The 21,813-nt window shown below is 46.5% G+C and overlaps 1 protein-coding gene across 2 annotated transcripts in view; it reads left to right on the top strand.

Moving 5' to 3' along the window:
- Positions 1-21,813, top strand: part of Samd4a (sterile alpha motif domain containing 4A) — a 217,559-nt gene that overhangs the window by 94,909 nt on the left and 100,837 nt on the right. The gene's annotated exons all lie outside the window — the stretch shown is intronic.

Raw genomic sequence — 21,813 nt, 5'->3', positions numbered from 1 at the left:
GGGAAATGTGTGGATATGCCTGTAGCTCCTGGAACATGTTAACAGAAGTACTTGAGAACTTTCAGGCAGAATATGATTTCACAGTGTGGTGGTTGTTATCTTTCACAATCAAAGCCATATGAAAATGCTGTAACTTATGCTAACGTGGCATGCTTGGAATCATAAAGCAGGTATGATTGTTGGATCCCTGTTTACTCAGGGAATGCTGATCCCCAAGATAAATATGTCAGAACATGAGCTTCGTGGGAAAGCGAGGGCCGACTACCTCCAGCCCACCCCTTACGGCTTTAATTTGGATTTTCTGAGGTGTGTGATTCTCGAGCTTAACAGATGCTTTTTTTCCAATTAATGGAGGAACAGCTGACGGCTGCCAGACTAACTAGAAAAGATTCCTCCCTGAATTTCTGTACAACACCACAATTCAGTGGCATTTCATCTGACCGGGCTTTCGGGATTAATGTCTGTGTCTTCTACCCCAGGGCTTGGTCTCGGTTTGGAGCAGATGACAGAAAAGATGGGTGGCCACAGAGATTACGGGTGACACTGGTTACATTTCCTTGATCCTCACTGATTCTTGGCTGACATCATCCATCTGGGTCTCCTTTGACCTTCCCCAGTGAACCTTGATCTCTGAGGGTCTTCTAGGGCTGAAATGATGAAGGCGTGGTGACTAACGTCACAACCGGTCGAGAGAGCTAGTTGAGTGGTGTTCCAGGGTGACAGAAGAGTCTATCTGAACCTGAAATCTTATTTTCCTTGCTCTTAGTAGCAGTTGTTTCTCTATTCTGGTAATAAGGAAACAGTGGTCCTAGTATGAACCCCCAAATGCAGGGTGTTCCCTGAGAGACAAATGGCTTCTAGTTTTCTTCAGTTAAATTTAGTAAAAGACTTTGCTTTGAGGCTGTCTGGTGGAGACTCAGCCACCGAATGGTCTCTGCTCATTATAGAATGTGGTATCAAATAGCAATTGATTTTAGGGGAACCCCACAAGCATTCTGGATACAAATGTGGGTCAGGCAGGTCAATGAGGGATCTGCAGGAAGTGCTGCATGCCGTGGCGCTCTGCGGCAGTGCTCACTGTGTGAGCCTCTGGATCCCTGGCGACATCTCCTCATCTGCCTCCACGTTAGGGCAGCCCTGGCAGCGGCTTGTTCCTGCTGTCTCAGAGACGCCCCTGCTAACCATTGCAGGACGATTGTATCCGTTATCATTGTATTAGTCTCCATTCTGAGCCAGATGATGCCAGCATATAAATAGTACGCATTGTCAGGGGTACTTCACCGAGAAGACAATGTGTGGTTGACACTGGAGCATTAACCCTTTAGCTGCTACTGTTCTACAAGTGTGTGGATGATACCCCACATTAGAGGAACAGGACAAGTCCCAAGACTAGAAACTAGGAGAAGGTACCCAAGAGGTAGAGTCTTAGTTTTAAGGAAAATTAAGTAAGTGTGACATCTTACTTTTCTTCCTTTTTCTCTTCCTTCCTTCCTTCCTTCCTTCCTTCCTTCCTTCCTTCCTTCCTTCCTTCCTTCCTTCCTTCCTTCCTTTCTCTCTCTCTCTCCCTCCCTCCCTTCCTTCCTTCCTTCCTTTCTTTCCTTTCTTTCTTTCTCCCCACCCCCAGCCAAGACAAAGTTTCTCTGTGTAGCCCTGGCTGTCCTGGAACTTACTCTGTAGACCAGGCTAGCCTCAAACTCAGAGACTGACCTGCCTCTGCCTCCTGAGTGCTGGGATTAAAGGCATGTACCAACACTGCCTGGCAGTTATGACATTTTTCAGTGGTCCTATTCTTTGCTTGTGCAGCATGACATTTTACAAGTCAACTAAGAAATAAATCAAGACTTAAGCCAACTTCTCGCCTTTCACAGAAGGGCTTGCTGTTGTAAGCATGAGGACCTGGTTTCAGAGCTCCAGGACCCCGGAGTGGGGGGGCGGGCGGAACAAGTGTGGAGATGTGTTCCTATAATTCCAGTGCTGAGATGTGGAGACAGGCAGATGTTCAGGACTTGCTGGCTAGTCAGTCTACCTCACTAGCAAGCTTCAGATGCAGTAAGGGACCTTATCTCAACAAATAAAGTAGGAAGTGATAGAGATGAAACCTAACATTGATCTCTGACCTTTACATGCATGGGTGCCGCTTGCACATACAACTAATAATAATAATAATACTAATAGTAGTGATGATGATAATAAATAACAATGAGATTTAAACAGATATGAAGGCACCTATTTTATTTCTAGTTTTATGCGCTTTATTTTGAAATGAAATTTTAAAACAATCTATTAAAGCCAGTTGAGGCAAAACAGCCCAGGCAACATTTAAGATGAGAGACAAGTTTTCAGATCCAAGAGGTCCTTAACTCTGAGCTCATCTGTTGCTGACTCACCAGATGACCTTGACTGAGTTTCCTTATCTTGCAAATGAATATGATGGTGCATGCAGGCTGCTGTAACAGACCCAGGCTCTGATAGCAGCGGTAGGTAGGGTCACTGTCTGGCTTTAGGCCAGAGCTCAGAAGCCAGGCCTTGCTTCCTCTGGGAACTCAGGTCAAAGTCTGTAGGTCAAAGTGCCAGATACAAAGAGACCGTTGGCTTTACGTTCTCTGCTACCCATGTCTTCCTTAAACACAGTGACCAGGTTGGACATCTGATTGAGGAGCACGGAGAGACTTTCTCTGTCCCCTGGCCCCTAAGACTTCGAAGGTTCAGTTGTACCCCATCTCTTGCTGTTACCCGCGGTTCATCAGTAACTGACTTTCAGGTGGATAGGGGGTCTTGTGTCACAGTTGTCCCATGACAGCCACTTTGCCTTCGAGGTCATGCTGGCAGGCGCCTCAGCACGTTGGGCACTGCGCTCTGCACAGCTTCGGGGCTCCTCTTTGGAAATAGAGACAGCTACATCAGATAAGAGAGGTTCTGGGCGTTCCAACACGGCCTACCTGGTCCCTGCCTCTCATCCTCTGCTCCCCATCCCTTAGAGAGCAGCTGTGTTCTCTCATCCTTCCTGATACCCAGCCACTCTGACAACCACCACCAGATTCCTCTCCCCAGGATGCCATCTGATACAACTCTGAATTCAGGACCCCCCCCCATTTCACCACACAGCAGTCCACTGCAAGCTGACCCGAGTGTTTCCCCCCACCCCCACCCTCTCCTAAATCCTTCTCTCGGGTACAACTAAGATGTTCTGTTTGCCAGTTCCCACATGTTCCATGTACCTTTGGATGTGACCCTTTCTCCATCTGTCACCTCCCTCACTCCCTCAGTCTTCAGGCACGAGACTATGATGCCTTCTGAGCTGTCCCAAATTCCTAAAGAGGCTGGTGACACCCCTTAACAGCAAGTGACAGCAAGAGAGAGGAATACCAAGGAACCATTCCCTGAACCACCAGTCTTCGGAGGCAGGGGGATGACAGAGAGAGTCTTTCCTTCTTCCTCCATCAGATGCCCTAGGTAGCTGGGCACACCTACTGCCCATCCTGGTCACTGTGTTTAAGAAAGGCATTGGACCAGAGTCTAAGTTTCCCCCCAAATTCCAGACCAGTAACTGTTTTCCTTCTGTAATATTTACATCTTTTCTGTAACCAAACTGTGTCTTGTAATATTGAATAAAGGTTTGTTGAAAGAAAGTGAAAGAAGGAAAATGGATTAAGACTGGATGGCATTTCTAGGGCGCTTGGTTTATTCTCCGAACCAGCCTTCTTCATTCATGCCCGCTAACATCTTTAGGAGGTAGTCTCCTCAGCAAGGCTGGCCGGCCAGTGAACCCCTGGATCTAGGTGTCTCTTCCTCTCCAGCACAGAGATTACAGACATGCTAAGCCAAGCTGGACTTCTTAATGTGGGTTCTGGGGCTGGACCTCAGCTATGCACGCTAGCATGGCTCACCCCTTACTAATTGAGCTATCTCCTCGGGCTTTGAGCATCGGTTCCGACTGGGTCATCATGTTTTGACGTCTGTTAATTTGAAGATAATGTAGTTATCAATCTGTGTGGGAGCTGGCAGGCTAGCAAAGCTTGTGGCAGCTTCCTGGCTTTCTGTTAGAATGGAGCAAACGGGGCATTCCCTGAACCCTTCGCCCACATTTTCCCCCCTGCGCATTCCATTCATTACAGGAGCCTCAGCAAAAGGACTGTTAAATAGTCAGCGTGTCCCCAGATCAGAGTCCCTCAGAGAAGTCACTGTGTTGCTGTTCCCTGAGGGTCATCCAGAACATCGGGCTCTCAAGGAAAGATGACACACATACACATTCATGGTCACTCTGACCAGAACTGGGTACCCAGTGTCAGGCTGGGCTGAAACCAGCTGACAAAGAACAGCCAATGGGGCCTCGGGTCTGCATTTAATTCGTTGTCAACGTTAGGCCTCTCTGGAGGTGCTGAGGATAGCCACGGGAAAGAGGCAGAGAACGGCTCTGTCACTTAGTAGCATGAAAGATGATTTTGCTAGTGCATACAGAATGCTGCACCAAGAATCCCAGAGTGAGCAGAATTATACTCCAGGCTGGATGAGTCAGAGCTGGATCATGAGGAAGTGTGCTGCATCTTGAGGGAGTTCCCGCCTGTTCCCTCCCCCTAGGTGTAAGGGAATCACTTTCCCTGTACAAAGAAAGTATGCAGCTTACACCCAGACCACAGACCTGGTTTTGTGGCCATGTTGAGCACACCTTGAGTGCTGTAACCCAACTGAGCCACTTTGCAGGCTCCTGAAGCAGCGGAATAAGCTCTTTTCCTTTAAACGAAACATCTGTTTCTCCCTGCGTGTTTGACTCCAAGCAAGTCTCTCTGAGGGTCTCCCACCCTCGTGTGCTCTGTCATCTCACGACTGTCTGGGCGTGTCCGCATGTGTGTGGGGGTGCACATGAATCTGGGAGTGCATACACGTGGAGGCTGTCTGATGCCTTCCCTCATCACTCTCTGTCTTGTTTTTGAGACCAGGACTCTCACGGAACCTAGGACGTATGGATTCAGCTAGACTAGCTGGCCAGCAAGCTCCCAGGGTTCTCTCGTCTCTGCTCACACCCAGCACTGAGATTCCAGGCAGGCTCATGCTGCTGCCCCCAGCTTTTCCTAGGTATGTTAGGGATCCGTATCCAGATCCTTATCCTCCTGATGCAAACACTTTACCAGCCAGGCCACCTCCCCTTGCCCTTGGCTCGGTTCTTTTCTATGCTCACCATCCAATGTGTTCCTAGACTCCTTGAATTATGGGAAAATAGGTTGCCGTTCATCTGGCTTCTTGAGTGTGTGTGTGTGTGTGTGTGTGTGTGTGTGTCTTTTCTCTTAAAAGGCCAAACCACAAAGAGCATCCAGGAAGTGCGGAATGAATGATTTCAGCTGACTAGATTTTTCTTTGGCCCCACAGGAGCCCAAAGAGATGCTGCTGTGTAGTGGATGCAGCCAGACTGATCCTGGCGTGGCCGAGCTCAGTTCAAGCCTGCTCACTGTGTTCTAACAGCTTTTAACCTTGGCCAAATGACTGAGTCTTGCTGAATCTAGTTCCCGTCTGTAAAGAGTGCTGAGGTCCAGTGTGCAGGATTTCAGTACAGGATAAAAGTGACAAGTCCGTGCTGTGTAATTACAGCGGTCGCTGCTGTGGTTTTCAGCCCTGGCGTTCTGTCATTCCCACTACTTTCTATATGTGGAAAGAACAAAGGGGAGACTTAGCACAGTCCTGCTCATCTCAGAAGACATAGCTTTGTGTGTCAAGACTACCTGCACGTGTGGATGCAAACAGAGTAACCACGTGGAGGTAAAAAACGAAGGACCGAGTGTCTCCTCGCTTCAGCCGAGGTCCCTTAGTTGAATGGACTCTGACTCTCTTCCTTGTTTCCGTCTTTCCACCCACGAGTATTGACAGGCATGCACCCAGAGTGAGCTGGGGAAGGGTGAGCCACAAGGGCCAAAGTAGAATCTGGTGTGGATTCCCTTTCTTAGGAGCTTCCCACCTATCAGGAAAGATGAAAAGCCCACAAAGATCAAAATACATAGAGGACATAGAAGAGATACAGCTAAGGGCATGGAACTCATGGAGAACGAGGAATGGATAAGCAGGCTAGGGCGTGGCTCTCGGCTTCTCCTTCCTCATCTTTCAAGCTGGGCTCAGGACCGGCAAGACTGCTCAGCCTGTACAGGCACTTGCCACCAAGCCTGATGACCTGAGTTTGATCCCCGAGACCCACGTGGTAGGAGAGAACTGACTCCTGCAAGTTGTCCTGACTTCTACATGTGCTGTGGCACATAAGTGCACTCAAGTGCAGAGACACACACCAACACACAACACAATAAATAAATTTAAATAAATAAAAACAAAATGGGGCTAATAGCGGTATCCAGAGTCGTAAGGATTCGGTGAGATATGAGGAGTTCTTGGAGCAGACCAGGCATATTGTTAGTCTCCTTTTAGTGTTCATTAAATTTGTCAAATGCCAGGTGCAGGGTTGTTCGTGCAGCAGAGATGGACAGTGTCCTTCTGGATTGCAGGGCAGCATGAGCCAAGGCAGAGCGTACACTGAAGGATAGGGTTGGGGAGGAAGCTGGGACAAGATTGTGGGATCTTGAGTGTCAATACCGGAGTCTTGGACTTTACCGAACGTGTGGAATGAGCTCAGTCCTCTAGAATTCGGCAGTCGCTGTGAATGCAGCTAGACTCCAAACCCGTCTCAGGGCAAGTCTCTATGTCTTAGTGCCAAGATTGAAGCTTGGACTATCAGGGCTCAGAACTCAGGCTTGAGTGGATACTCAAAGAAGGGTCCAGCTAAGTCCAAGTCAGAAATTAGACTGCAGGGCAAAACGTATGTACTAGAAGTCAGGGGGCAGGGTGGGAAGATGGGCAGGAGGAGGGCTGTGGGGAGCAGGAAACGTTACCCCATGGCCAGCAGCCACTGCTTCCTTTCTTCAGCTCACACTCAGCTTTGCTGCCTTTCTGTTTTGTTTTCCGAGTCTCGGAGTGTGTAACTCTCACTTAAGTGCAGTCCCTTTTATTAAGACTAGTTGGGGGATGCACTGCAGTAGACAGAGGTGAGGGAGTTCCACCATAGGAGATTTCATCATCATCTACACACGGAGACCTATGCCTCCTGGTCCCTCCCGCACATCTGTAGGTGAGATTCAGGAGGATATCACAAAGGGCTGACCGGGCTCACAGTGTCCCCATAAAGGTTCCTTGTCAATCTTGAGATTTATTTGAAATTTTAAAATTGGATGGTTTGAGCAATAGACTTGATCGTTTTCAACTCCAGCTATATAAATCTACCATCCATTTAAAAAAATTATCCAAGTTATTATATAAAAGTAACATCATTTTTTTTAATGTTGAGGCAATGCGGGAAGTTCCTCAGACCTTATGTATGTCATTTAAAATTATTTTGGGGACAAGAAAGTACATAAGTAAATTTACCTATGAACCAGATCGGGACCAATTACTATAAAATGGTCTGTATGTAGTGTGGGAGCAATGAGACCGAGGTATGAGTTTAAAGTCATGTGTTGCTCTCACGCCAGCAATGAATCTTTCCAGGAAGTGAAGGGGGGTAAAACAGCAGTGTTCATGGGGAGTGGACTTCTGGCCCAGACTGCATTTCACCTGCATCAGAGGCTTACAGAAAGAGGACGATCCCTAGAGAGGAAGCTGGCGTGCTTTCTCAAGGGTTATCTTGTCACCTTGGAATGGGGACAGGCTAGTTCTCCCATGATGGAAAGTATTTACTGGGTAGAGTTTTCAAGACATTTTCTTCACACTCCTCCAGTGGCTCAGTTTCAGAGTTCTGCATTCAGGGCTGGGAAATCTTGACTTGTCCATTGCATCCTTGCTCAAGGGGGAAGTTTGCCCTCAGCTGTTGGAGGGCCAAGTCGCCCTGACTTCAATGGAATCAGCACATGTTTGCCTAAAGGCAGAATTTGGCTCTTTCTGTTTCAGGCCTAAGAGGTCTGTTTGTTATATTATGTAAGAAAGAGTGAGGTCATATAAATAGTCGTGGCTCCTACCTTGAACCAAAAGTCATCCTTATTTGGTGCTTCTTCCAAAGTTAGAAAACAATACAGGCATTAGAAACATTCTCAGGGCCAGTGGAGAAATAATGGCCACCTTGTACTCAACCATGGGTTTGAAGACAGTGTCAGCAAAGTAGACTGCCTGCTGCTTAGCACTCGTAACTGGCACTCATCTTATTAACCTCTCAGCTGCTAAAAAGAATACAGCCCGTCTTCACCACGACCAGGATGCCCAGGCATCCCAGGGGTGGGGCTCTCTGTCAAGGCCCTGGGATGTGGGGTGAAGGGCTCTGCAGCCCTTCAGAGGAAACCTTTTTCCTGCCAGCACTGCCACTTCAAAGGCCCCTGGACAGCTGAGTCTAAGGAGAACTAGCATAGCCTTCCTCTTGACCATCACATTGGCTGACCTCAGGTAGACGTCTGTCTTCAGCCTGAGTAGATATTAACAGACATCAATTCTTAGCTCACGGGTCCGGATTGGATTCTTTTGGGGACCTGAGCTCGGAAGGCCACTCTCCTACTTGAAGCATCTGATGCTTCTGAACACAGAGCTTCTGTCTGAGTCATAAAAAAGCCCGGCTTGGGGACATACAATTAAGGGAGAGGAGTGCGGGAGACTTATTCACTTCTCCCCACTGCGACCTAAATCCATTTTAACATCCTACTTAAACCCCGCAAGAAATGCCAAGATACGAAACTGTGGCACTGGCATCCCCTTCCTTGGGAAGGGTTTCTGCAGAGGAAGGCTGGGTCTCTGCAGCCTCCTCCGCAGGAAGCCTGGCAAGAGGCTTATCTCCTCTGAGGAGTAAATAGGTTCAGTGGCAGCAAGCATACACCCAAGGAAGTTCATTCCACATTTAGGCAGAGAAGGATGGGACCCCTCCGCTGCTCCTTTGTGTTTCTCTTCTGCTGTGGATTTTCTGCATTCCTTCCTTCCTTCCTTCCTTCCTTCCTTCCTTCTTTCCTCCCTCCCTCCCTCCCTCCCTCTCTTCCTTCCTTCCTTTCTTCCTCTTAGATTCTAGATGTATTTATTTTTATTTTTTTTTACATATATTTATTTTTAGATATTTTAGGTATATTTATTTTACGTGTATGGGTGTTTTGCTGGTATGCATGTCTGTGTACCATATGCATACCTGGTGCCTTTGGAGGCCAGAGAGGGCATTGGCTCTCCTAGAACAGGAATTGCAGATAACTATGAACCACTATGTGGGTGCTGAGAATCAAACCTGTGTCCTCTGGAATAGTAGCCAGTGCTCTTAACCACTGAGCCATGCATGTCTCCAGGCCTGCATGGGTTTCACTTTAAAAGTCACACTACAAATGCAGCTTGGTTAAAACCTGACCTCATCATGTGCCCAGAAGAGAAGGCCATAGGTTCTTCTCCTTAAAGCACCTTAGATGCCGAGTTAGCATAACCTTCCTCTTGACCATCACATTGACCTAGAGCCTGGGTTCTGACACAGGGACAAGGTCTCAGCCAAGAGAATGCGCAAATGGAGTCTGATCTTCTGCAGATATCTTCAGATGTCAAGAAAATGGGAAGAAACTCAGGTGACCCCTGCCTGGGAGTGCAGAATGAATCTAGTAGCATCTAGGTAGCTGTGCTCCAGCTGGTTCTCAATGCATGACACAGAGAGACTTTGGAAGGAAGACACCCCACTACCATGGACAGCAATGTATTCTATGAGCGCCAAAGTCATAGAATTTTTGTGAACCTTTGCTGGAGGGCAACCTTTGAAATCTATTCATTTGCCATGCTTTCCTGATTGTACAATAACGTGAGAACACGGGGATCCGTGGCCTGGCAGTGGAGAGCTCCGGGTCCTTTAGTGTGGTCGCTACTAAATGCGAGTTCTAGAAGTGCTGTGATTTAATCAAAATGATTGCTTCTGGTAGCAATTTAGTAGAGGTGTCATGTCGAATTAAGTTTTATCAAGTTTCAATAGCTAGAGATATTCAGAGTCAGGCTACCGTCACAGTCTGTACTCGTTGTGCTTTGGAAAGTGAGGCTAGAGTCACGCTTTGGTGCTTTGGTGCAAGTGAGGCCATCTTAATGGGCCTGTTTTGATACTCTGGGGCTTGGGGGACATCAGAGTCCAATGAACATATGTTCAGAACACTCAAGATAGAGAGTCTTTGCTTGCAAGGTTTAGAAAAGCTCAGTTTTTCACTAAGTGTCCTGAACAGGCATAGACCTTCATTTCAATGTAGAAGACTAGGAAAGAATTGGGAGAGAGTCCCTTAAATTAGATTATGTGATCTAATCATCCGTGTATGCTGAATTATACCTAAGCATTGAAAGCCACAGGGGGAGAGAGAGAGAGAGAGAGAGAGAGAGAGAGAGAGAGAGAGAGAGAGAGAGAGAGAGAGAGAGAGCCTGTGGCTCAACACTAGGAAAAGACAGAAGACAGCCCAGCATACCCAGAGATGAAGATGCTGCTGCCTGCCACAGTAGGCCCGTGTTGGAAGAGAGCTGTGCAGGCTCCTGGTAGTCACCCTCATTAATTACCCACTCCTGATGGCTTTAAAAACCTCTTCATTTGCTTAATTTCAGAATCATTGTAACATGCTAGTTTCAGATGCAGATGCGCTCACAAGTTCTGAAGAAGTGTTAACACTTTCATTGTTGTTGCTGGGTTTTTGTTGTTGTTGTTTTTGTTTCTTCTGAGACAGGATCTCATTTTGTAGCTCTGGATGTCCTAGAACTTTCTATGCAGATCAGACAGGCCTCGAAGTCCAGAGATCTGCCTGCCTTTGCCTCGAAAGTGCTGGCATTAAAGGTATGCACCATCACACCTGGCAACCCTTTTGCTATTTCCACTTTGCCAGGAAATTTCTAGGCCTATGAAATATGATAAATTCTTCCATCTATGGCCCAGGATTATAATGCTCCGAGCCTTCATATTTATGCATAGTTGAGCAAATTCTTAAGACAGTGTTGGGCTAAAGAGCTATGGATCCAATTTACCAGAATAAGAATGAAAAGGAGTTTGACCGGGTCTGGAGAGCTCTCCATGGTCCAGAACCTCGTTTCACACCTATAACTTTCAATGTTTTTCTTAGCTGTGCTTCTGTGCCTACTAAGCAATGATGAGAGAACATGAGAATCCTGTCACCCATTCGGGAGGCTGAGGCAGGAGGACCCTATGTTCAGGTCCCACCTTCCCTACAGAATAAAGTCAAGGTTAACCTGGGCAAATTTGTGGAACCCTATTTTAAGATAAAAAGTTAGTGGGGGGGGGCAGAGACTGTAGTTCAGCAGAGTGCTTACCTAGTAATGCACCTGATCCCAGGTTCCGTCCCCAGCCCCACAAGTAAATAAAGAAGTTAGTAGTAATTGATTTGAAATTTTCTTTTGCTATAAGGGATGAGATGGATTTTTTGAGTGTTTCTATTTAAAGACAGCAAAACATGAACAAAAGCCCAATCCCTGTTACCCTAGCTCCTCCAGACTCATAGTACTCTGATGGGGTTTATCCCTGACACTGACTCATTCAGCTTTTCTCCTGGAAGTTGTCAGGATGTATGCCTGGTTAATGGAGAAAATCAGTACACTGCCCAGACTGCACAATGCCATGACTCATTCCTGGCATTTTGGAGGCTTTGTAATGGAAATCGTGGTGCTGAGCTACAGTTCTTACCAAGTGGATACGTGAATATTAATGAAACAAAGCAGAGGTCTCTGAGGTTCCCGCATAATTCTCACCCCAGAGTCCATGTCTGCATGATGGAAGGAAGACTTTTGTGCTGTGGATTGTTCCTTTCTGTAACCCACACATGCTTGAGCACCACAATGTTGTTTTAATTAGGCTTATAAAGCACAGTAAAATATTTGTCCTTGGTAGAAGGAGGAAATTCTCTCATAGGTTGGAATGTTTTGTTGAAAGAGTATTCGTGTCTATTGAATTAGTCTGCTGGGGTTTACTGTAGTGTCAGATGCTTTTAAAGTGGTCTCTAATGTACTGCAGCCAATTCACATTCTATCACTCTATCATCACCTATCTATCTGTCTGTCTGTTTATCTATCTACCTATTTATCATCTATCTATCTACCTACCTACCTATCACCTGTCTATCTATCTATCTATCCATCCATCCATCCATCCATCCATCGTCCATCTGTCCGTCCGTCCATCCATCCATCCATCCATCCATCCATCTTTACCTATTACCTACACATATCTGTCTACTATAGGGACAAAGAAACATCTTCTTCCCCATCACTGGGCTCATGGTTGAAGCTCCAATAACAAAAGACAGACTCAAGCCTGGACAGATGGTTCAAGGGTTAAGAGCACTTACTACTCTTACAGACAGACCCAAGTTCAATTCCCAGAACCTACATGATATCTCACAACCATCCATAACCCCCTGTTCCAATGAGTCCAATGTTTCTGACCTTCCAGGGCATCAGGCATGCACATGGTATACATGCAGTCAAAACAGTCATACAAATAAAATCTTTCAAAAAATAATTTAATAATTTAATGAGAGGAAAGTATAGAAATTGATGTAAATCTAATTTTAGATGACACAGGAACCTTCAGGATTGATGTGTAGAGTGGAAGAGAGGAGAGTATGCAAAGTGACACTGGGAGGAAAGAGGTGTGGCTTAGCGATAATATCTGGGATGGGGTCTTCCCAAAGCCTGTCTGTCTAGTTTCTCCGGGCATGTCTGTGTCTTCGAGGACGATTGTGTTCCTTTGCGCTGGGTGTGGAGCACTCCCTTTGGAATGAAGACCCAGTTCAGGGGAGGACAAGGTTGGGTGAGAGTGACCTTCCTGCTTCAGCTGTTGGCTCGAGTGCCATCAGCCCGTGTTTCCGGGAGGTCTATGGGGATACTACGGAAAAGGTGAAATCCTGGACAGTAGTAATCCTTCACACCACTTCCTTCTTTGCCTGACTTTGACCACAGAATCACTTCAAAGGTCATCCCTTTTTGTGCTGTGTGAGATGGAAGGGTGGTAAATAGCCAAGAGACAGACAACAGGAAGAAATGAGGGTAATAAGGACGGATCCTTCTGACGCATGTCTTTTGTTAAGTTGCGTTTGAACTTGTACCCAACAGGCCAACAGGACCAACAGGACTCCAGCAAAACTCCCAGATAAGACTTCCCCATTAGCCTTTGAGACAGAAGGTCAAGTATTTCAAGTTGGATTTTTATGATCCTCGTGAATTTACAGCCCAGCAGAGCAGGGATATTTTGGAGTAGCTCATTGGAAGGGTGATGTGTGGAAGATATTTTCAGCAGAAGAGAATGCACATATCCCTTATAACTCAGCCACTTTATTCTGTTCCTGTCTTCTCTAACAATAGCTCCCTGCTGCGTGCTCTTAAGACACAAGTGCTAATATTATGAGGAATGAATTGTATGAGAAACAGCCTAGTCTTTTCTAAAAGTGCTAAAAATACCCATCTGCCACCAAGAATGTTTAAGCATGCTTTCCCAATTCCAGATGTCAGGCAAAGCCACATATCAATGGACATCATGAGGCCTGGGCAGGAGTGGAGGTTTAGCCCCATAGAAAATGAAGAACCCTAGATAAGGATGTTCAGAGTGAATGGCAATCATTGCACCAGGGCTGAGTCACTGGGTACACAAACCATTCTTTTCCACAACATTTATTGGACGAGGCTTGTGGAGAAAAGTCTCTTCCCAAGGAAACTCAGGCATAAGACATTACATTTCCAGAGTCTAGGGAAATGGTTCATACACCAAGGTCCTTATTGCTGCATTCAGATCCCCAACACCCATGTATTGGTGTTGGTAGTGGCATGTATCTGGACACAGTGACATGTGCCTGTTATCCTAGCACTGAGGAGATGGAGACAGGAGGGTACCTAGAGCTCCCTGGCTAGCTAGTCTTGCCAGGTTGGTGAACTCCAGGATCAGTGAAAGAGCTTGTCTCAAAAAATAATGTGGAGAGTGACTGAGGGAAAAACTTCTGGACACTCATACACACAGAAACATACACAAACATGCTTATATAGTGCGTGTGTGTGTGTGTGTGTGTGTGTGTGTGTGTGAGAGAGAGAGAGAGAGAGAGAGAGAGAGAGAGAGAGAGAGAGAGAGAGAGGGAGAGAGAGAACCTTGCGCTGTATCCCTGAGGTCCTGTGTTGAATGAGGAGACAAAGCCCAACCAAACACTTGCCATCCTGCCGGCTTCTGCCTCATCACCCTTCTGTGCCCTGAGCTATGCATATCTAGTCAAAGCCTCGGGATATTTGAAGGGCAGTATTTCCCTCCACTTGACAGTCTTCAAGGTTTGCCAAGGATGTCTCAGACAAGACCTGAAGTGACCTGGAGGATTTGGAAGCGAAACAATTGTGGGACAAATAGGTATGTCCAAACAAGAAAGAACAAGAGGTTTCCAGTTCCAGGGCCACATCCCATCTCTTCAGTTCATACATCATGTGCGCTCATCTCTCCCATCCCCCACGCTTTCCCACACTATATCTGCTAGAGAATCTCCCGGGCTTGTCTAAAGTTACTCTGTTTTTTTCCTTAGGCTTTCTACATTGGTAGACAAAGAACTCTACAAGAAAGAGGTAGTGTTGATTTTAATAAAAACAAGCAGATTTTTCTGTTTGGAACAAAAGCAACTTCTCAAAAGAGAAAAATCAATAAGATTGTGAGTGCCCAGTGTGTTGGGCTTCACTAGCAAGCGTTTGCATTCTAAGCACTGGCTGCAGGGCAAAGCGGCCTCCCACTGATGCTCTGTGATGCCCAGGCGCACCTCTGGCGCTTGGCATTGTGTGTATTATTGGACTGTTTGCTCAGATAATGTTTATGCTTGTAATTTGTATTGGAGCTTTTTTTTTCCCTGTGTGGCTACTCTTTGATATAGTTATTTTAAGGGGGAAATTAACGTACTAACTTAAATTTATCCAAATTTGTTAAACATCCTTCTCCAGAAAAGTGAAACATGGCAGTTGAGACGAAACCCTGAAATCTCCATCTCAGCAGTTTCTCTGGCTTCCAGTGTTAAGGTTTTAAGAGAACTTAAAGGAACCAGTGTCACTCATAGATAATGAAGTCATTTATATTTTAACTTTATTATTTTAGCTCAGGAGCTTGCTGAGATGTAAAGGAAATCTTATGATTTTAATCTTCTCAAAGGACATTGCCAGAAAGACTGTTATTATTATTAGATAATCATAATGGTATGTTCTAGAGTCCTTCTCATCTGACACACCCAGTTCCCCCACAGTCCGCCAGCAAAGTCAGGGAGGGGGGTGGAATAAAGCAAGGACTTGTTTGCTTTCAGAATTTGATTCTGTATCGCTGTGGAGACATGCTGGGATGCGCTTTTCACCTGTGATTACATTTCTAATGTCTGTCAAGGTCTAGCTTCCTTAGTTGGAAAAACCCAGGAAGCATAAAAGAAGCTCTCAGGCCACCCCTTCAGCCACTGACAACTTGGCCTTCTTAGGGAAAGGCAGTGGACACCAGTGCTGTTAAGGAATAAGAGTGAGCCTCACTTTCCCCACCAGTTACCAGGTACACTCATCTTGAAAATGAGAAGTAATTGTGCTTGGAAAGAGATTTTTCAACCTTTCAAAAACACTGCTGCACACTTAGAGATGTTATTCGTACCTCAAAGGTTAAATCGGGGATTGTGTAGGTAAACAACGGCTGTGTGTACCCATCATTTGATTTGGGGGATTCCGGTAATTTTAGAAAAGTTTGACTTCATGCAGTATGAATGGAGTGCCAAATAAAAAATGTACAAGAAGCCGGTTTATCAGCGCTTCTCTGAGGGGAGAGAGAGAGAGAGAGAGAGAGAGAGAGAGAGAGAGAGAGAGAGAGAAAAGCTGTAGGAATGAGCTATAACACAAACCCTGCTCTGGAGGGCAGAAGGGTTTATGACAGATGCAATATCCCACTTCAGTAGGAAGTATATAGCTATTGAAGAGAGACCACAAAATAGTTATGTTGTCATAACATGCAATCTATGGTTACAGGACTGGCCTCATGGGGACTGCTGAGGTGAACAGCTCAAACATGCACAGAGATGGAAGGGGTGTGTGGTTTCACAAGTCTCTCATGAAAGAAGGATCCCTGTTACATACCACAGTATCACCTTTAGTGCTTAGGGGTGTCGGCTTCTGCTGAGCACAGGAAGGAATCTGGTGAATGGATCAACAAGGGGAAAGGCCTAAGCTGTGCCGGTACCCATGGCTCAGGAGGCAACAGAAGAAGCTGGACCTCGCTCAGTTCCGCATCAGCTTCTTGCTCCCGCTATTCCATTGCATTCCGTTCCACTCTTCTCTCTGCATGGCCTTTGTGTCTTCCCAGGTCATGCCTGCATCCAAGAGAGCTGCAGAAAAATGCAGTCTTCTCTTAGACCGATGGTAGCCATGTAACAATCACAAAACTTGTCTGGGCCTTGGATTCTGAACGCGCCTCAGTTTGTACATGGCCACTGGAGGCTCCTTTTGTGACTCTCAGATATGTCCCAGGTCCCAGGACCCTTACTGATAGTGCCTGCTGCTCATTGGCTGTATTTTGTTATTTTGTCTTCTTCTTCTTTTTTTTTTTTCCAGAGCTGAGGACCGAACCCAGGGCCTTGCACTTGCTAGGCAAAGTGCTCTACCACTGAGCTAAATCCCCAACCTCTCACTGGCTGTGTTTTCAGCATCTGCTTCTGCAGACCCTGGTGCTTCTGCAGGGTCAGGTCTCCACCATGTCTCCTCTAGATCTGGGGTCATAGATCTACTCTCTGGCTCCATTCTGTAAAATAATAAATTTTAAAAAATGACGCAGTGGACAATATGCACGCACGCACGCACTACGTTAAAGCATAAGAGGAGATACACTGAGACTAAAGTCCCATCTTCCTGCAACACAGCTCAGCCAGGCTTGGCATCGCTCTGTGGCTTATGTTTGACCAGGGCTGCTGCCTTGCGTGGGAAAGGCCTGCTGGACATAAAGAAAAAATGACCGATTCCCACTGTTTCCAAGATTGCTGGTACCTAGGGCTGGAGTGATGACTCAGTGGTTGTGGCGGGTTGAATGTTATTGGCCCACATAAGCTCCTAGGGGGTGGCACTATTGGGAGGTGTGGCCTTGTTGGAGGAAGTATGTCACTGTGAGGGTGGGCTTTGAGGTCTCTTTTGCTTAAGCTTTGCTCAGTGTCATAGCCCACTTCCTGTTGCTTTCTGATCAAAATGTAGCCCGCACCACATCTGCCTGCATGCTGCCATGCTCCACATCATGATGATAATGGACTGAACATTGGACTGTAAGCCACCATCTCAATTAAATGTTTTCCTTTAGAAGAGCTGGCATGGCCATGGTGTCTCTTCATAGCAATAGAAACCCTGACTAAGATAGAGGTAAAGAGCACTGACTGCTCTTCCAGAGGACCCAGGTTTGATTCCCAGTACCCACATGGTAATTTATAACAATCTGTAACTCTAGTCACAGGGGATCGATCTAAGGCCATCTCCTGACCTCTGTGGGATCTGAACAAACATGGAGCACAGACTTACATGCAGGCAGAACACCCTTACATATAAAATAAAAATAAATCTTAAAAAAAAAAGATTGCTGGTGCCTGGATAACCAACCAAGTTTTCTCTGTAGCCTGAGTGCTGTCTTCTTCCACTGTCGGAAGCCACACGCCACCACCTGAATTGGACCCTCCCCAGGGAAGTCATGTTCTGGTCCCTGTGCTCTGGTCCTCTAGGGTATAGGCTCTGTTACTACAAGACTACCTGCAGAACAGGAGGAAGGCCAGCCACCTCCCAGAGTCACAGAGCCACCTCCCAGAGTCACAGAGTCACCACTCCAGGACATCTCCAAAGGGGTTGGAGCGGAAGGCAGATGGAACCTTCCCTGGGGTAATCCTTGTGAGGAAGGCTGAAAACACAGGTATAAATAAGTCAGGGTCAGGGAGAGTCATGTAACGCTCACTTCCGTTTCAGGAGATGCAGGTGGATGACAGGGAGACCCCAGGCTACCACTTGTGACCCCTATGCTCTTTACTGAAAGGGCTACTTCTAACAAAGGTAAAAGGCCTGTGATGATGAAGGCGCTGGGATCATGAATGGCCTTTTGCAAATGTTTTGTGATTCTTCACCAAGAACACTTCTCGGTTTAATTTATTCTTGCCCAAGAGCCCACCAAGCACAAACCTGACCTCTTCCGCCATAGACCTCTCCAAACTTTCATCTATCTGGTCTTTGTAAGAAAATGTAATTCCTGGAGCTCGCGTATTTCACAGAGGAGAAGTGGGGGGGGAGTGTACAGGAGTCTCTTTTAAGGGAAAAGTGATCATTTGAGCCATGAAGAAGTGGAGTTTTTATTCTTCAGAGCAGAGGGCTCTGTTCGAAGCCAGGTGATTGAAGTCTTTTTAAACTGTCTCACACCAGAGAGTGAGTTTCCTGTTTATCTAGGTGTGCAGCCTCAGGTGGCCAACCCAGCAGGGAGAGAGGCCCAGCCCTGGCTCATCTTGGTGGGCACAGACTCCAGGAGAGGACAGGTTCTTAGGAACCTCCCTAGCAAGTCCTCAAACCAAAAGACTCCCAGAAAAAAAAAAAAAGTGGTTTCAATCCCGCCTTTTCAAACTCCAGGCAAAATAGAAATTGGCATTGGAAATTATTTTCCGAAGTCTGATATTAATAGAAAATCAGAATTTAAGACGACGAAGGTAGAGAAATTAGTCAGCCCTGTTGACATGTGCTTTGTCCAAGGAGGAGGTGAAACACATATACATGCACACACACACACACACACACACACACACACACACACACACACACACACACACACAAAGTGCCCTTTCTCAGGTATCAATCATCTGTTAAGAGAGAAATTAGCTTTTTAAAGGTTACCACATGAAGGATCATTCATTTGACAAATAAATATCGACTGTGCCAGTCGATATTTACCAAGTATACAGCACTTCAGATGGTACCCCCAAATCACTGGTCCACTTCCAGAGGGTGAGCAGTTCACTTTCCAGAAACCACTGACTCCTGTGGAATGAGACCAACACCCAGGCTGCTCTTTTCAACAGATTTCAAAATGCAGGAAGGAGCTTTCCTGCCTGAAATTTTATAACCTTTTCCAGATGGGCTGAGGGGTCCGAGTGTATCTTGGTATCCTGTGGGATGCACTTTTCTCAGCCCTTGGGGCTCCCCCTACTTAGCAGACTTCCCTGAACACCCTGACCAGGGCCCATGCTTGTGGTAGAGTACAGACAGAGGAGCAACTCTCGAGACCTGGCCGTTTCCATTTGCCCAAGACCCAGAAGCAGTAGGAAAATCTCTTGAAAGGCCAGTGTGTGCTGAGCTGAGTCCCCTCTCCCATCCCAGCCCTCCTCAGCTGCAGCTGCCCACAGCCATGTGGGGAACAGAGCCAGGTCTAAGACAGTGGCCCAGCATGCTGAGGTTGTTTCTTCTTTTAATTTCCACACCTTTGTCCCAGTAGCCAAAGCAGGCAGCCAGGACACCCACTCTGCAAAGTCCTTGACCTGGGGGCTAAAGGAGGTGCCTCAGAACAACAGACTGGTGGGACGAAGCCAGCTGAGCCCAGGGTAAGGCTCAGCTCCGGACTCTTGCTTTTCAGAGACATTGAATGTACTAAGAGGAGGGGGTACCTACAAATTACATCTCTGAAAATGACTTTTAAAGGCTGGTGAGTTTTAGACCACTAAGACAGATTTGGTAGAATAGCTGTTTTTGTGAAAAGGAGAGATTTATTTTTCTACATTTAATGATGTCATAAACCATGTATAACATAAAAGCCACCATTTTAACCATTTTAAGTACAGTTCCGGTATTAATACACTGACAAAGTTGGGAGGCCATTAGTACTATTCTTTTCTAGAATTCTTTTGCCATCCCAAACAAGAACTCTGTACCCATTAAATAGTGAGTCTCCCTTCTTTTTACCCCAGCCCCCAGAGACATCCATTCTCCATTCTGTCGCCAGGAAACTGATTCATGTCAGTGGAAGTGTACATTATTTACACCTTTTAATCTGTCTTCATCCACGGGGTATACTTCATGTCTTTGAAGCTCATCCATATTGCAGCTGGTGTCAGAACTTCCTTCCCTATGAAGGGTGAATAATAATATTCCATTGTTTGTTGCACATTTTATCAGCTGATAGACATTTGAGTCCTTCCTTGGATATTCTATGACTACTGTGAACATTGGCATGTAAGTATCATAGATTTGTCCTTTGCAATTTTAGAGAAACGGACCCCGGTTAACTAGACAAAGGTTGAAGAGGCCAGTTATGATCTTGGAGTCCCAGCTCTCTGACAGCGGAAGAGATCCCCATGGCCTGGAGCATCAGGTCCAGGTGACTACTAGGCAAGAATCCTCTGTGGGGACATTCACCGCAAGTAAAGGAGACCCCTTCCACCTCTGTAAGCTGTGATTCAGTGTCGGGAGTTTCTGCTCTCTAAAGGCCACATGTGGAGGAAGTGATAGCCATGTCAGATGAACCCTCATCTCCTGAGGGAGGGGAAGGAGGTCAGAGGACACTTGTCTGCCAGTATGAGGAGCAGAATATACTACTGTCTCTAGCCTGAGCCTGAACTCAGGGGCTGATATACTGCGAAGGTTAGATGGAGATTCGGTGCAGGGTTGGGGAACTCTGTCTAGAGCACAACAGACTGTTTCCTTGGATACAGCATTCTGGGCAGGATGGTGAGTCCACCTTCCTTAGCATGGTCTTTCATGTCTACTGGGGAGAGAGCACTTTCCGGGGAGGCCCAGCCCTAGCCCTACTTCCTCACAGGCTATGGGAGGTCCAGGGATGGACACGGACACGTGAATACAGAACTCCCCCTGGGGGTTTCAGCATGATTTGTCAGCTTAGGTGGGGATGCCCTAGGCTCCCACTCAATTAGATTCATTCTGCTACTGTTGGGGCTTTCTTATCATTAGTTGAGAAGGTCCTGCCAGAGAATTCCAGTATTCCAGAGTAAGTTTAATTGTGGGTGATTTCATGCTGTCCTTTTTATGTTGAAGCCAGGGGCTTGCATCATAGACCAGTGAATTCAGGGAGGGTTTTATTTGCATGTGAATCATAGCTTTTCCAGCTGAATGTCACTTACTTGGAATTTTCGTCTGATTTTGTTTTTGTTTTTGTCTCTTGGTGTTTTTCCATCGGGCTCTTGGCTAACCAGAAGAAGAAGGTGGGGGGTGGGGTGGGGGTAGGGAGGGCTCCATCTGCCTGGACCAGGGTTTGAGTTGGCGACTCCGAGGCTGAGTATTATGAATGTGAAAATAAGAAAACGGATGCTTTATTTTGCTTTGAGGGAGGAACCGAAGCCAAGTCAAATCGAGAGCTCTAATTTGGGAATAGTGTTATTACAGGTCATTGGGAGCTGGGTACGAGCTAAATTGGGAGGCCAGTCACATGAGGAGGCAGCGAGAGCAGTCACATGGGGAGGCAGCCGAGGCTCCTTTACAATGAAGTTTTATTTTATTTACTACACGGTTGAAAGGAACTTAGGGCAGATTCAGAACCCAAGTCACCTTCGTGGTTGTTATTACTCTAGGTCCCGGCCCATTCGCTGTTTTACGCACAGGCTAGAACTTCCAATGTGTGTGCCTTCTGGGTCTTTATTTAGGACCTGGAATCCATTCCTTGATGAGTGGAGCAGGCCGTGTGCTAAAGGTTACATGTCTGTTCTCCACACTCATGGCTTATTCCAAGCGGCTTGCTGCCTTCTGCTCTGAAGTTCCCACGCATTTTACACATCAGGATCAAGATAACCTGGATAATCACACGCATGCACACATACACACACACACAGAGAGAGAGAGAGAGAGAAAGTCAGAGAGACAGAGAGA

This window comes from Peromyscus leucopus, chromosome 9, assembly GCF_004664715.2.
Source record: "Peromyscus leucopus breed LL Stock chromosome 9, UCI_PerLeu_2.1, whole genome shotgun sequence".
NCBI classification, from domain to species: Eukaryota; Metazoa; Chordata; class Mammalia; order Rodentia; family Cricetidae; genus Peromyscus; species Peromyscus leucopus.
Note: the sequence above shows the minus strand (reverse complement) of the source record. Positions and strands in the feature narration are given on the sequence as shown.